Here is a 14448-nt window from a genome sequence, read left to right as displayed (position 1 = left end):
TTTTAAATTTTTGTTTTAAATACAGAGGGTGGTTTACCCCCTAAAAATGATCGAACCGAGTCGAAAATTTTCATTTTTCATATCTCTTGATAATGCAACTATTTTATTTGGTTCGGGCCGAAAATACTGAATCCTTATATACAAAACAATTAAATCGATACCCATAAATTCAAAGGGGTGTTTCACACCCTAAATATGGTTTTCCGCCGATAAAAAAAAATACGTATGTCTTATTTTTACGTCTACTAAAACATATTAAAAAATTATCCAAATCGGCGATTTACACTTGGGTAGTATGTCATTACTGACATCCAAACAAAGAGATTAAAATTTTTTGCAGCTTTGTCCTAATTAGTCAATTTTCAAATGTACTTGCCGACTGGACTACAACGCCTATTGGTCGATACGTGGCGCGCGCCCGAAAACTAGCGAAACGAGACCGCGAGCGCTCCGGTCTCAGTAGTCAAACTAAGTACTCCGTTTCACGCGGACGCTTCACGCCGTCGTGTAAACGTAAAAGCAGTCACAATAAGTATGTCGTTTCACGCGGTGTATCCTCACCGTCGTGCACTCATTACACCCGCGCCGGTAGTGCGCCCGCTCATTGCACCGCGCCGGTAGTGCGCCCGCTCATTTACCGCGCCTTTAGTGCGCCCGCGCATTTATTGTGCCGTTCGTGCGCTTGCTAATCACCGCGACGTCAGTGCAACTCCTAATTACTGCGTCTCAGCACGCTCGCTCTTTTCGCCGTCGCTGTCTCGCGATTGATGAACATTCGCGTCTCTGTGCGCGTTACTTGCCGCAACGTCGTGCGCTCGTTCAACGCTGTCGTCGTCTCGCGACCGGCGGACATTCGTCTTGTGCGTGTCGTGCACAAGTGCGCCAGTTAATCGTAAGCACTACCAGTGCGCCCGCTAATTGCCAGCGCCCCAAGTGTGCTCATACCTAATTACCGTCGCTGTCTTGTGACCGACGAACATTCACGATTCACGTTCACATCGCGACTGGTGAACACTCTAGCGTCACGTGCACGCTGTTTATTGAAATCTGCTCACGCTCCTGTAACTGTAAAGGTGCGGCGATCTCAAATCGTTAACTCCTGTATTAAGACTTTTATTAAAACTTATGTTAAACAACTCAGTGTCCGTTCTCTACCGCACGCCTTATCCCTGACAGAGTAGAGCCCACGCTAATTGGCGACCGGAGTTACGCCCGGAAACGCGCCAACATAATTTCTGGTCCTTCGAGCCGGATAGGCGTGCAATTGTGCCATTCGCAGAACGCACGGACACTTGAAAGATAGAGGATCTGATGTCACAGCAGAAAGTGACGATGCACGCGATCGAACGAGCTCTTGACAACTTCAAGAAAATCGAAAAGGCGAATCTCACACTGGGAGTAGTCCGCCACCGATTGCAGCAGCTAAAAGACAACCTCGCTAAATTTGATCGACTTCACGGTCAGATCATGGCCGCCGCATCCAACGAGTTCCTCATGACCGGTACCACCGAGGATCGATTCAACAAGTGTGAGGAGACTTTCCTGGCAGTGTCTGACTACATGGCTGAGTGGATGAGCAAGCTGGAGTCGCAGCCGCCGTCCCAGGATTCATCACCCGTAAGCCAGTATCATTTCAACGCAATGCCGCGTTCCGCGTTCCACCTTCCACGTATAAGTCTTCTTAAATTCTTAGGGGAGTTTTGCGAGTGGGAAGCGTTTCGAGATCAATTTACGGCATTAATTATATTGACAATCGCGATTTGTTAGACGTTAATCGTCTGCAATACTTGCATTTTTGTGTTAAGGGTGAAGCCAGCGATGCCATACGCAATCTGGCATTAACTGAAGCGAATTTCAAGATAGCCTGGAATTTATTGTTATCGCGATATGATAATCGCCGTCGTTTGGTACATGCTTACGTGCATGCTCTGCATACGCTTCCCCAAGCGACTTCTGATTCCGCAGTGGGTTTCACCGCGTTGCGCGATAAGGCGAATATAGCGATACAATCATTAAGGAATCTTGGTCAGTCTGTTGACACATGGGACGACATTCTCGTGTATCTGATCGTTCAAAAACTTGCTAAAGGCACACGTAAGGCTTGAAAATTGCAACTGGCGATGTGTTAAAGTATCCAACATACGACCAGCTTGATAAATTTCTTATCTCTCGCATACGCACGCTCGAAAATATTCTCCCGGCATCGCTTTTGGCCAAGGGCAATAAACAAAATTCCTCAGTTCAAAGTCACGCAGCGAACTCAAGTTCGTCCAAATGTCCCATGTGTCAGAAGACGCACTTCTTGTCCGCGTGTTCGGACTTTCATTATAAAAGCATAGCTTAACGGCATGAACTCGCGAAAAAGTTTTAGTGCTGCTTCAATTGTTAAGTACACGGCACACTCGCGATGCGTACTCAAGCAAAAACACGTGCCGTCAATGTCAGCAGAAGCACCATACGCTGCTTCATGCTACCGATGTAAATAATAATAGCTCGACAACTGAGAGCTCACCTTCATCCACGGACTCGAAAACAACACAAATGCAGAGATAACATCGCATTTATTATCTCACACTAGCTTTTCGAAATTGAATATTCTATTAGCCACCGCCTGAATTAAGGTGAGCGGGCTCCACGGTCGACATAGCATAGTTCGCGTTATTGGATCTTGGATCAGGGTTCTGTCACAACTCTGATCACCGAACGCTCAGCGATTGCGTTTACCGTGTACGCGCGTCTCCGTCTCTATCACTGGTATCGGCGAGACGGCTGCCACCGCACGCAGCGCAGCTACCGTTTACGTGTCAGCGCGTGACGGCACGGGCCCGGCGCCCTCCGTCTCCGCTCTTGTTTTTAAGTCGTGAGCGACTTACATTCCGCAACGCGTTCCGGACATAACGAAACTGTCGTACGTTCGTAAACTTCCGCTAGCTGATAGCGATCCGACTAGCGCGGCGCCGATTGACGTAATTATCAGTGCTGATTTGTATGGCGCGATCTTATTGCCGGAGGTCCGTAATCGCGCCCCTCATGAGCCCGTCGCTCAAAACTCAATTTTCGGATGGTTCCTGTCCGGACCAATACCCATGCCGTCGCAGTCACGGCCGGCTCGAATTCAAACGCACCACTGCACGGTGCTTTCGGAAATTTCCGATCAATTAAAGCGTTTTTTTGGGAGATTGAAGAACTCCCTTAACAAACTCATCTCTCACCGGAAGAGATTCGATGCGAAGAGCATTTCGTATCCACACATTCTCGTGCCCCAATGGGCAGTATGTAATGCGGCTGCTGTTATATCGGAGCCCCTTCCTCAAACTTGGTGAATCCAAGCAGATTGTCAGCGCGTTGTATTCACGCCTCGAGTCACGGTTAAAGTCGAATCCGGACCTCGCAAGAGAATACCACGACTTCTTAGCCAAATACGAACGTCTTGGCCACATGACCAAGGCGCCTGAAGTCGACCCCCCGGATGGTCAAATCGTCTATATACCGCATCATGCGGTTGTGCGCGAGCACAGCGTGACGACTTGTTTGCGCGTTGTTTTCAACGCATCTCAACCGACCTCCAACGGTCTCTCAATAAATGATTATATCATAGTCGGCCGTAAGTTACAGACTGAATTGTTATTCATTATTCTTCGATGGCGTCAATTTCGGTTTGTCCACCGTCGACATTGCTAAAATGTAATTGTATCTCGTTCACAAATGCGATGTGAATTACCAGAGAATCTTATGGCGACCCGCTCCAAATTATCTTTTGATATCTTATTGTTTGCTTACCGTCACTTACGATAACGCCAACGCGCCGGCCAACGCCAGTAAAGGCGACTCATCTAGAGTTAGTTAGCGACTGTACGACTCCCGCGTTCGTCGCAGCTTTCGATCGGTTTTGTGCTCGTCGCGGCGTTCCCAGTGATATGTATTCGGACAACGCTACGACTTTTCACGGCGCAAAAATATCCGCAAAATATCCGTTTGAGCGCAAAATATATCCGTCGCATAAAATGGGGTCACTCGCGATCCGAACTTTCAAAATAAAATCGCGACTCAAGACGTTCGGTGGAACTTCATTCCTCCGTCCGCGCCGCATTTTGGCGGTCTGTGGGAAGCGTGCGTCCGCAGCGTCAAGTTCATATAAAACGCGTCATCGGGGCGCACACGTTAACATTCGAAGAGCTGAGCACGCTCCTATGTAAGATTGAAGCGTGTCTAAACTCGCCACCGATCGCTCAGATGTCCGACAATTATGATGATTATTGTGTAATGACACCGAGTCATTTTCTTATTGGCTCAGCGCTAACAAGCTTGCTTACACCTCGAGGAAAAGGAAACGCGTCTCAGTCGATGGCAGCTGATTCAACAAATGCGCGACAGCTTTTGGAAGGTTGAATGACTATCTGCACACGCTGCAGCAACGCCCCAAATGGCGTGAGATTCGAAATCTTGCTCGAGTCGGACGCTTAGTACTCTTGCGAAGCCCGCTAGCTCCTCCGAACAAGTGGGAGTAAGGAAGAATCGTAGAGTATCACCCCGGCGACGACGGACTCACGCGAGTCGTTTTTGTCAAAACAGCGCGACCCACGTATAAACGTGCCGTGGTCAAGTTGTCATTTCTACCGGTGGATGTAAATGCTGATTAAACGTAAGCCGGCGTGACATCCCTCGATATCTATAAAACAAAATGCGTTCGTACGAAACTCTATAAATATCTGTATAGGTATATTCGCATATTATGTAAATTGTTCATTATTAGTTAAATTGTTTCAGCACTCGCAGTGCTCTGTACGGCAGGCGGCACGGGATCAACGCATCCTTTACGGCGGGCGGCTCTTGACCTTGTTGCGAATCGTTATTCGCGGCGGGCGGTTTATGTTTAGGAATTTTCGTCGCGATCGCGGATCTATTAAAGCCTATCTACATAAGACGTAGAACGCAAGTCGCAAGACACACGCACAGTCTACATGTCAATCTAACAAAGAAGTTAGATTGACATGTAGACTGTGTGTGCTTGCGACTCGCGTTCTGCGTCTTATGTAGATAGGCCTTTAGTAGCGACATCCCTTAGCCGCCCTCTGAACAAGGGATTTCGTGCCGCACCCCCGTTAACCCCTGACCGCGATGCTCTCTCCCGACGCGTTATTGATCGCAACATGCCTGGATTGCATGATCGAGTCAACGCCTATTGGTCGATACGTGGCGCGCGCCTGAAAACTAGCGAAACGGGACCGCGAGCGCCCGGTCTCAGTAGTCAAACTAATTGTAAGTACTCCGTTTCACGCGGACGCTTCACGCCGTCGTGTAAACGTAAAAGCAGTCACAATAAGTACGTCGTTTCACGCGGTGTATCCTTACCGTCGTGCACTCATTGCACCGCGCCTTTAGTGCGCCCGCTCATTTATCGCGCCGTTCGTGCGCCCGCTGATCACCGCGCCGTCAGTGCGACTCCTAATTACTGCGTCTCAGCACGCTCGCTCTTTTCGCCGTCGCTGTCTCGCGATTGGTGGACATTTGCGTCTCTGTACGCGTTACTTGCCACAACGTCGTGCGCTCATTCCACGCCGTCGTCGTCTCGCGACCGGCGGACATTCGTCTTGTGCATGTCGTGCACAAGTGCGCCAGTTAATCGTAAGCACTACCAGTGCGCCCGCTAATTGCCAGCGCCCCCAAGTGTGCTCACACCTAATTACCGTCGCTATCTTGTGACCGACGAACATTCACGATTCACGTGCACATTGCGACCGGTGAACACTCTACCCTTATGAAAATGTGCCCTTGAGTGCTCAATGGCGGTCAGTGGGAATGTATGGTTGCCCTACAGTTGCAATGCAAATTATATGGAAAAATTAATGGAAAATATTGAGTGGCAATAAGATGAATGGAAACGCAATGGCAAGATTCGAAAGACAACTTTTTCCATACAGGCGTAATGGAAACTGCTAATGGCTTATGAAGGTTAAAACTTGTGTATGGAACTTGCAATGCGAATTATACGGAAAAGTAAATGGAAAATATTGAGTGGCAATAAGATGAATGGAAACGCAATGGCAAAATTCGAATGACAACCTTTTTCATACAGGCGTAATGGAAACTGCCAATGACTCATGAAGGATAAATTGGTATGGAATTTTTCTACCTTCAACCAATGTTGTTCAGTGTGAATTATAATGGAAATTCGTCAATGGTAAATGTGGCGGTTCGCGCCACCAGTGGTACATGCATCATCATCACGCCCGTGCGGTAACTGTATTACCGGCAGTTCGCATCGACGCCGCTAGGCGTCGCATCGTTCATGCATTCTCTCAAATTCAAGGTTCGGCACGGACTGGTATATGTATGAGACCCCCCACGGGACCGAGGCAGATATTTTCAGGCGCTAGTCGCCTAAGGCATCCTATTAGATTGTCCGTTGAACCAAAGGCAATGGGAAGTGAAGGCATTTATATTAAAGACAAAATAGTACCATTTATTAAAATGCCATTGAACTCTTATTGTTCCAGACGCAATGGAAATAAAGGCATTTTTGCCAAAGATAAAAATTTCCACACAAAATCCCATTGGTATTGCCAGTGTTAATACCAATGGCAATACTAATGGCAATACCAATGGCAATTCCAACGGCAAAACCAGTGGCAATACCAATAGCAATACCAATGGGATTTTGTGTGGAACTTTTTATCTTTGGCAAAAATGCCTTCATTTCCATTGCGTCTAGAACAATGGGAATTCAATGGCATTTTTTAATGGCAATGAATTGGTAGCGTCACGTGCACGCTGTTTATTGAAATCTGCTCACGCTCCTGTAACTGTAAAGGTGCGGCGATCTCAAATCGTTAACTTCTGTATTAAGACTTTTATTAAAACTTGTGTCAAACAACTCAGTGTCCGTTCTCTACCGCACGCCTTATCCCTGTCAGGGTAGAGCCCGCTCTTACGCTAATTGGCGACCGGAGTTACGCCCGGAAACGCGCCAACAATCCTTATACTTGTACATTGATCACAGAACAAATATACAGATGCACAGAATAATATTTAAAAAATTTGAGATTTGTTGTATTAACAGTTAATTACTAATTACTTTATTACTTATTTCGTTTCATTAAAGTATTAAGAATAAAGAACATAAAATAGTAGTAAAAATATGAAAAGATATAAATAAGATACATACATTTTCCAAAATATAAGAAAAGCAGATGATATGACAAATAATATGGCGATAGGTAGTATACGTTTATTTATCCAGAACATTACATAATGTTTGTCCATTTAAGAAATCAAAATGAACAGGAATGTATAAGTGGTAATACAAAAACGGAATTTTCTAACGTTATTTTTATACCTTTTCGCCTGTAATCAAATGTACATCAAATTTATTTGACTCTAGTGGATAAAAGGGTACATCAGAAACTGTCATTTTATATCTTATACAGAAGATTTTCGAATTAAATGTTACAATATATTTTATATTATATATACTGTTGTCTTTTAAATAGCATATATTGTCTGGCGTTGTTGTACGCAAAGTAAACTTCTTAAAAACCAACCCTTCATAAGTACTATCACAATTATCAAACGGAATGGTCAATTTAGCCTTATTTTTAGATATTAAAAAAGGATACGTTTTTTTTCAAATAGCATTGAAAGTGCAGCTGCCTTCAATATTCTTTTAAAAATTTGCGCTACTTGTTTATCGTGTTTACGTAGGTATCTCTTTATATTTTTCATTTTGTTCTCAAATGGAAAACAACTGAAATCATTCAGTGGCATTCCAAATGTACCTACGTCATCAACAAGATGTATTAAATTATGTATTGTCACGTCTTTCACGCCCGAGGCGCACGACGGATGAAAAGGGAGAGAAGGATGGTAGGTCTCTTCAACGATTCGGGAACCCGATCGAGGGGTAACTCTGAGATCACAGAGGAGGGCAGGGCCGGCTCGCGGGTCTTTGGTTCGCTGCTCCTCTTCTTCTTCCTCTTCTCGGTTTGGGTGCCCACCGTTCTCCAGGCATCCGGTGGTAAGGGCCTTCGTGCCCGAGGATCACCCGGCGCAAAGCTCAGCCCTGGTGGGCGGGTGAGTCTCCTGTGCGACTCGGGGAGGCTAATCCGCGTTAAGAGCCACCGCGGCTCTGGTGGAAGCGCTGGTGCTTTGGCCTCTGGTCGTCGCGATAGAGAGGGCCTCCTGGCTCGCCTCTTTGGTCGTGGTCGTCGGCGTCCCCTGCTGGAACCTCGGACAAAGTGGCCCTGCGCTACCACTACCACGAATCGAACGTGTCTTGTTCGACAGGTGAGAGGGGCGGACTTTGCCGGGCTCACAAGCAGGCGCTGGTGATCCCCCGCACGTCGTTCCGGAGAACGAAAAGCGGATTCCGCTCGCTCCAGGTTGGAGCGGAATGTAGATAGCAGTTATCGATCGCAGTCTCGACACCGGGTATATGTATCGCCCAGAGGAGTATCCATGCGAGAGAAGTTGATTGATCCTTACGGGCAGCCTGGCCCTTATGAACAGTTCTGTTTGTATTTAATTGCGAGTAATGACAGCTGCCCCGCGGCGACAGGTGTTACTCGCGCTCGCGTTGTGGGGAGGGGAGGCGCCTTGGAGCGCAGAACGGGTTGCCGCTCTCGTAGACGCGCCGTTCGGAGTACAGATCTAAATAACAGAAATCGAATAGAATGTGGAGTAAAAATCCATATAATTAAGTGCGCGAATTAATGAACGCACATTATTTCGGCGGCGCCACGCTTGGCGTGCAAGGACGCAATTTCCCCGATGGCATGTTCTCTGACAGTCAGAATATTCCAAAGCTTGTGCGCTACTTACGTCTACGACTATGACTGTTATGTGCTATATCCTGAAGGAGAATGGAAAAGCTGGGAACATTTCGAAACATTTGAAGATACTTATATTTCATTATAATAACAGCAAATGATATATTACCTGCTGTTTCATTTTCCGTCGTTGCTACAGCAGTCTCTTCTGACTTGTGTATGACAATCATTGAAAGATCACCATTAAATTTGGATCTGCAATAAAGCAAATTTAAAAATCAAATACAATTTATACAATTATATTACTTGCATTTTAAGGCATGTTCCATTATTGGCAGTACTGAAAATTAATACGTTCACGTTACGTATACTATAGATTTTTAAGTACTGCCAGTAATAACAGAATAAAAAATTAATATTCTTTCTAATAATTCCAATGTTTCATGCAAATCTATATATATAAAACAAAGTCGGGTTAGTTACACCACTTATAACTCAAGAACGGCTGGGCCGAATTTTTACCACAAGTATATGAAATAGGGGTAGAATTTTCCGGAATAGCAGAATAACTAATAAAATATCGAAAAAATTCACGTAAAAAAAAAAATTAATTTAGAAAGATATCCAATACATAGAAAAATACATAGAGGAAGGGAGAGAGGGAGGGGGAGAGAGAGAAAAAGAGGGGGAGAGAGAGAGAGAGGGAGAGAAAGAGAGAGAAAGAGAGAGGTAGAGAGAGAGAGGGGGGGAGAGGGAGAGAGGGAGGAGAAGAGAGAGAGAAAAAGAGGGGGAGAGAGAGAGGGAGAGAGGGAGAGAAGGGGGAGAGAGAGAGAGGGGGGAGAGGGAGAGAGGAAAGAGGGAGAGAGGGGGAAGAGAGAAAGAGAGAGAAAGAAAGGGAGAGAGAGAGGGACTATTTGCGTGTCTTATCACTACATTCATTACTGTTAGGCGGTACGAAGTTCGCCGGGGCAGCTAGTATATTATAAAAAGAGAGATTAGTTAAAATTATAAGGTTATAAAAAATTATAAATTAAGTATAACTCTTTTATTCTTAACTTACCTGATGCAAGACGGGTATGAAAATCTGCATTGTCTATTACACGGTACAATTTATTTTTATATTCGTATACTTTTTCAATAACCTCTCTTTTTTCACTACAAATCGCCATGATGTTAATCGGTATCACTTTCCGCTCAGGTACCGAGGTATCATAAGTAAAAACCGCTACTAAATATAGCGTCCGCTCCCTCAACTTGTTGGCATGTAGCGACTGAGCGGAACGTCATTCAGCGGAAAATCTAGTAATGTTGTCCAACTGTTGAGTCCGCTGAATGCAGCCATTAACACTAATATTAGGATGGAATATCTATCGGGAATCATAATCTCTGTGTGGGCGCAATCATTCAGTTTATACTCTACTAAAATGCGATGTACCAAACCTGCAACTCATGAGATGTACTTGCCATTCGCTGCATCTCTGTTCGTCGAAGGCGAGTGAAGAACTTCCGAGTTCTTTAGATTTTCTAGCGAGAGAAGTATTCAATTGGTTCAGCATCAGTCCGCTGCGCAAAATAAATTATAAAAAAACGTTTGATTTGATCAACTCCAGTAACGATGCTCAGAAATTTCGGCAGATGATTCAACTTTCGCGAACAAGATGGCTCGCATTTTACAATGTTGTGAAACGGTTATTGGAGCAGTGGGTGGAGTTGAAAACCCATTTCCGTATAGCTTGCAACGACGAAAAGTGCTATACTGCACGAACGATCCGCGATATGCTCGGGGATGACTGTAACAGATTGTACCTAGTGTTTTTTAAAGCCCATTTTGTCTCAAGTGCAGCACCTAAATACATCGTTTCAGAGCAAAAAAATCGACGTTGGAAGTTTGTATGTAGAGATTTCTCTTGTATTTTTGTCGTTCGCTGGACGGATTTTGAAGCCAACTTTCTTGAGAGCCGCGCATAATAAGTCTCTCCTACAACAAGTAATTGATGCAATAACCTGGCCTTCTTGCCGGTTGCAGAAGTGGATTTCGGACAAGAATTCAGGAAGGAATTCCAAGAAATCCCAAATCTTTGCGAAAAGCAAATCTCAAATACAGAAGGTGTTTTAATTTTTTAAAAAGATTTTGACGGAAATGGCGTAGAGCAAATTTCGAAATTTTAAGAAAATCGAGCTATTGAGTCCAAGTCGATGCACATCGCAAGTTCGAATTAAGTTCGAGGAGCTTTCCTTGCAGGATTTCTTTGATTCTGACTGTGATGTACAAGAGCCAATGGGAAAAACTCAGTTTCATCGATTGGATCGCCCATTATAAAGGAGATGTTCCAACCAATATTTTAGTCTTTTGGCCTGATGTGTATAAATACACCGATGCTTGCGGCTGATTCATTTTCCAAGAACTGGTAGAAGTGGTGTTGAAAATGCTCACAATTCCTGCGAGTAACGCTGTGGTCGAACGAGCTTTCTCAGCACTGACTCTGATAAAAACTTTCCCTTTTGTTTGTTTATAGGTTTGGTATACTTGTTGGCCCATATTATTCTCAACTTTCTTTTGTCGATAAAAGCGCGCATTTATTTCTGAAATGCTATAGTTCACGTTACGTATACTATATCATCTCAGAAATATAAGCGCGCTTTTATCGCTAAAAAAGAGTTAAGAATATGGACCATTATATATACATTAATACTGTTACGCCCGTGCTGGACACTGAGTAGAGAAGTCGCGGAAAGCTGTGAAGCGCGCTCCTTGACAACGGGAGTTTGTTGATGGATTTATTGATTTTCTGTCTGGCGGATTTTTGGAATCCGCACGCGTTCTGTTTTACGAGCTTGGAATAAACGTATTTCTTAAGTTCTTTGAGTTCTCTTTCCTTTCGCGAGTTCTGCGAAATACGTGCGCGAGTGTGGAGTGCGCGATAGTGTTACGGCGGCGAGCTTACTCGACGAGCGTAACAATACTATAACGACCTACCGTTTTAAGAATAATCGAACGCGGACTAGCTCGCCGGACCAGAGGTTCGATTGGAAGACCCAAAGGCAGTAACCAGATTTTAATTCACACAAAGTTTATTAAATACTCAAATTAACACAGCGGATAGTTGAATAACGCAGATTTAATTCAGCGGTCAGGCGCCGATGCGCTCGCTATGACGGGTGATGGTGGCGCGGACTTGATACGGATTTACGCGGGCGCGGTCGCTGGAATTACAAATGTAAGTTACGCGGCTTTCTTACGGCCAGGGTTAACGCAAACAAATACAAGAACGGAACGCGATATTTACAGCGATCTATATGAACGCATACGGAGAAACGAAACGCGATAGTTACAGCGATCTATACGTGTGCGAGAGTGCGCGGATACGCAATTGATAGCGCGAGAAAGACAAGCACGAGAAAAAGCAGTTCACAAAAACCAGAATAAGTTTACAAAATCCGTGTATTACAAAATAAAGTTTCTATATATACAATATGTACAAAGTTCGTCTGTTTCCAGAAAAGGAAAGAAGCCGTGAAAGCGCGTACAGAAGCTAATACGGCATGCAAAGCAGCGAAAGCGTGTTCGCGAAGCGCGATAGCGAAGAGCAAATTCAAAGCGGTGTACAAGGCGGTTTTAACTACCGAGTGAACTGCGAACGAGAGAGCCTCTCCGTCGAGGCAAGCTCTTTTATAACCGAACTTTTCCTCGCAATCACCAATTATTTTGAAGCGTTAACGTGACCTTGCAGCCGTCCGCTGGGCTGCACCAACCGACGACCAGCCAAGCGGCAGCCGAGCCAACAGCTGAGGAGCCATCGGCCAGATGCGGCGAAGCAAGCTCGGTGACGCGAAGCGGAAACCGCTTACCGCTAAGCAAACGCGTTGTAGAGTCCACGGAGACTCGTCCGACCGAGTTTCAAGCATATCGGAGTGCAGCGAGGCAAACTCGGCGAATAGAAGCGGAAACCGCTTACCGCTAAGCAAACGCGTGGTAGAGTCCACGGAGACTCGTCCGACCGAGTTTCAGGCATATCGGAGTGCGGCGAAGCAAACTCGGTGACGCGAAGCGGAAACCGCTTACCGCTAAGCAAGCGTGTTGTAGAGTCACATCAGACTCGTCCCACCGAGTTTCGAGCGTATCGGAGTACGGCGAAGCAAACTCAGTGACGCGAAGTGGAAAACCGCTTAATGCTAAGCATACGAGTTGTAGAGTCTACACAGACTCGTCCTACCGAGTCTCGAGCGAGTCGGAGCACGGTAACGCCAGATCGGGGCGAAAAAGCGGAAGCCGCTTAATGCTAAGCATACGCGTCGCAGAAGCGACGGAGACCAGTTCTACCGAGTACGAGCGAGTCGGAGCGCGGTAACGTGAAATCAGGGCGAAAAGCGGAAACCGCTTTGTGCTAAGCATACGCGTTGCAGAGTTGACGGAGAGTCGTTCTACTGAGTCTCAAGCGTATCGGAGCGCGGTAACGCCAGATCCGGGCGAAAAAGCGGAAACCGCTTAACGCTAAGCATACGCGTTGCAGAGTCGACGGAGACTCGTTCTACCGAGTCTCGAGCGAGTCGGAGCGCGGTAACGTTAAATCGGGGCGAAAAAGCGAAACACGCTTGACGCTGAGCAAGCCTGGTATCAGCATCACAGAATATCGGCTTGCCGAGTATAAAAACGATTCGGGGCGCGGATACGCGGAAACGACATTACTTTGTAAGTCTGAGCATAGAGCTTCTATCGCGAAAGCATCTCGAATCATCTAGAAATTACGGCGAGGAGAATGTCGTCCTTGAATAGCGCCAGCGTACATATGCTTTCGCGAATACGCGAAGTGCGAAGACGAGGATCGGAACGCGGAAATGTAAACGCGAGTTAGCCACAGGGGCTCTATTCTCGAATCACTCGCAAATTTGCGCATACGCACGATTCGAATGGTCGAAGATGCGCATACGTTTCTGACACGGTATTCTTGAACGTAAAAGTGTAGTATTCGCAATTGGAAACGTATACGCTAGTATACGCTTTCCATTGCACTGATTTATGTTTGGCAACGTCGGAAAATGTAAGTACATTCCTACAAATATCGATCAGAAGCATCGTGCAATGTATATTGATTGAAAAGGTATTGTATTATATTTAATTAAAATTTTATATTTAATTGATAGAATAATTAATAAAACTGAAGGGAAAAAGTTATTATAACATTTATACAATTTTCTTTTTAACACACACATAAAATCTTTATCTTAATAATAGATGTATTCTTGTGACTTGTAATGTATAGGTTATAAATTTCTAAAAAACATTATTTGTTACTTTTAATACAATATATTTTCTTATACTTATAAATAAATGTTTTCTAAAATTGGAAGTACATATTATATAATTTTTGAAAGTAAAGTTTTAACGTTTCTACATTTTTCTGTTAGGTTAGGTCCTCGTCATGATCGTCGCTTCTCTCGGGCTGCGTCCACTGGTGTCTCTTCCTCGTCGGTGTTCCGTCGCTCAGCTCGCGCTCACGGCGCATCGCCTAACGCGTACGGATTGCCATTTCCGCGCGCGGTGTCCGTCGCGTCCTTGCCTCGGCGCTCTCCGGTCGTGGCTTCGTCCGGTCGCTGTCTTCCTCGTTACTCCATCGGCTGATGTAGATCGCGCATACGCGCGTTCCGTGGTTGCCGTCTTTAAGGTAAGCTTTGTTCTCCTCGT

At 45.4% G+C, this 14448-nt stretch overlaps 1 pseudogene; it reads left to right on the top strand.

Annotated features, from left to right (window-relative positions):
• The first annotated feature begins 7860 nt into the window (after window positions 1-7860).
• On the top strand, window positions 7861-12396 carry LOC139823273 (uncharacterized; annotated as a pseudogene).
• The last annotated feature ends 2052 nt before the right edge of the window (window positions 12397-14448 follow it).

This window comes from Temnothorax longispinosus, chromosome 12 (genome assembly GCF_030848805.1).
Source record: "Temnothorax longispinosus isolate EJ_2023e chromosome 12, Tlon_JGU_v1, whole genome shotgun sequence".
Classification (NCBI taxonomy): Eukaryota; Metazoa; Arthropoda; class Insecta; order Hymenoptera; family Formicidae; genus Temnothorax; species Temnothorax longispinosus.
Note: the sequence above shows the minus strand (reverse complement) of the source record. Positions and strands in the feature narration are given on the sequence as shown.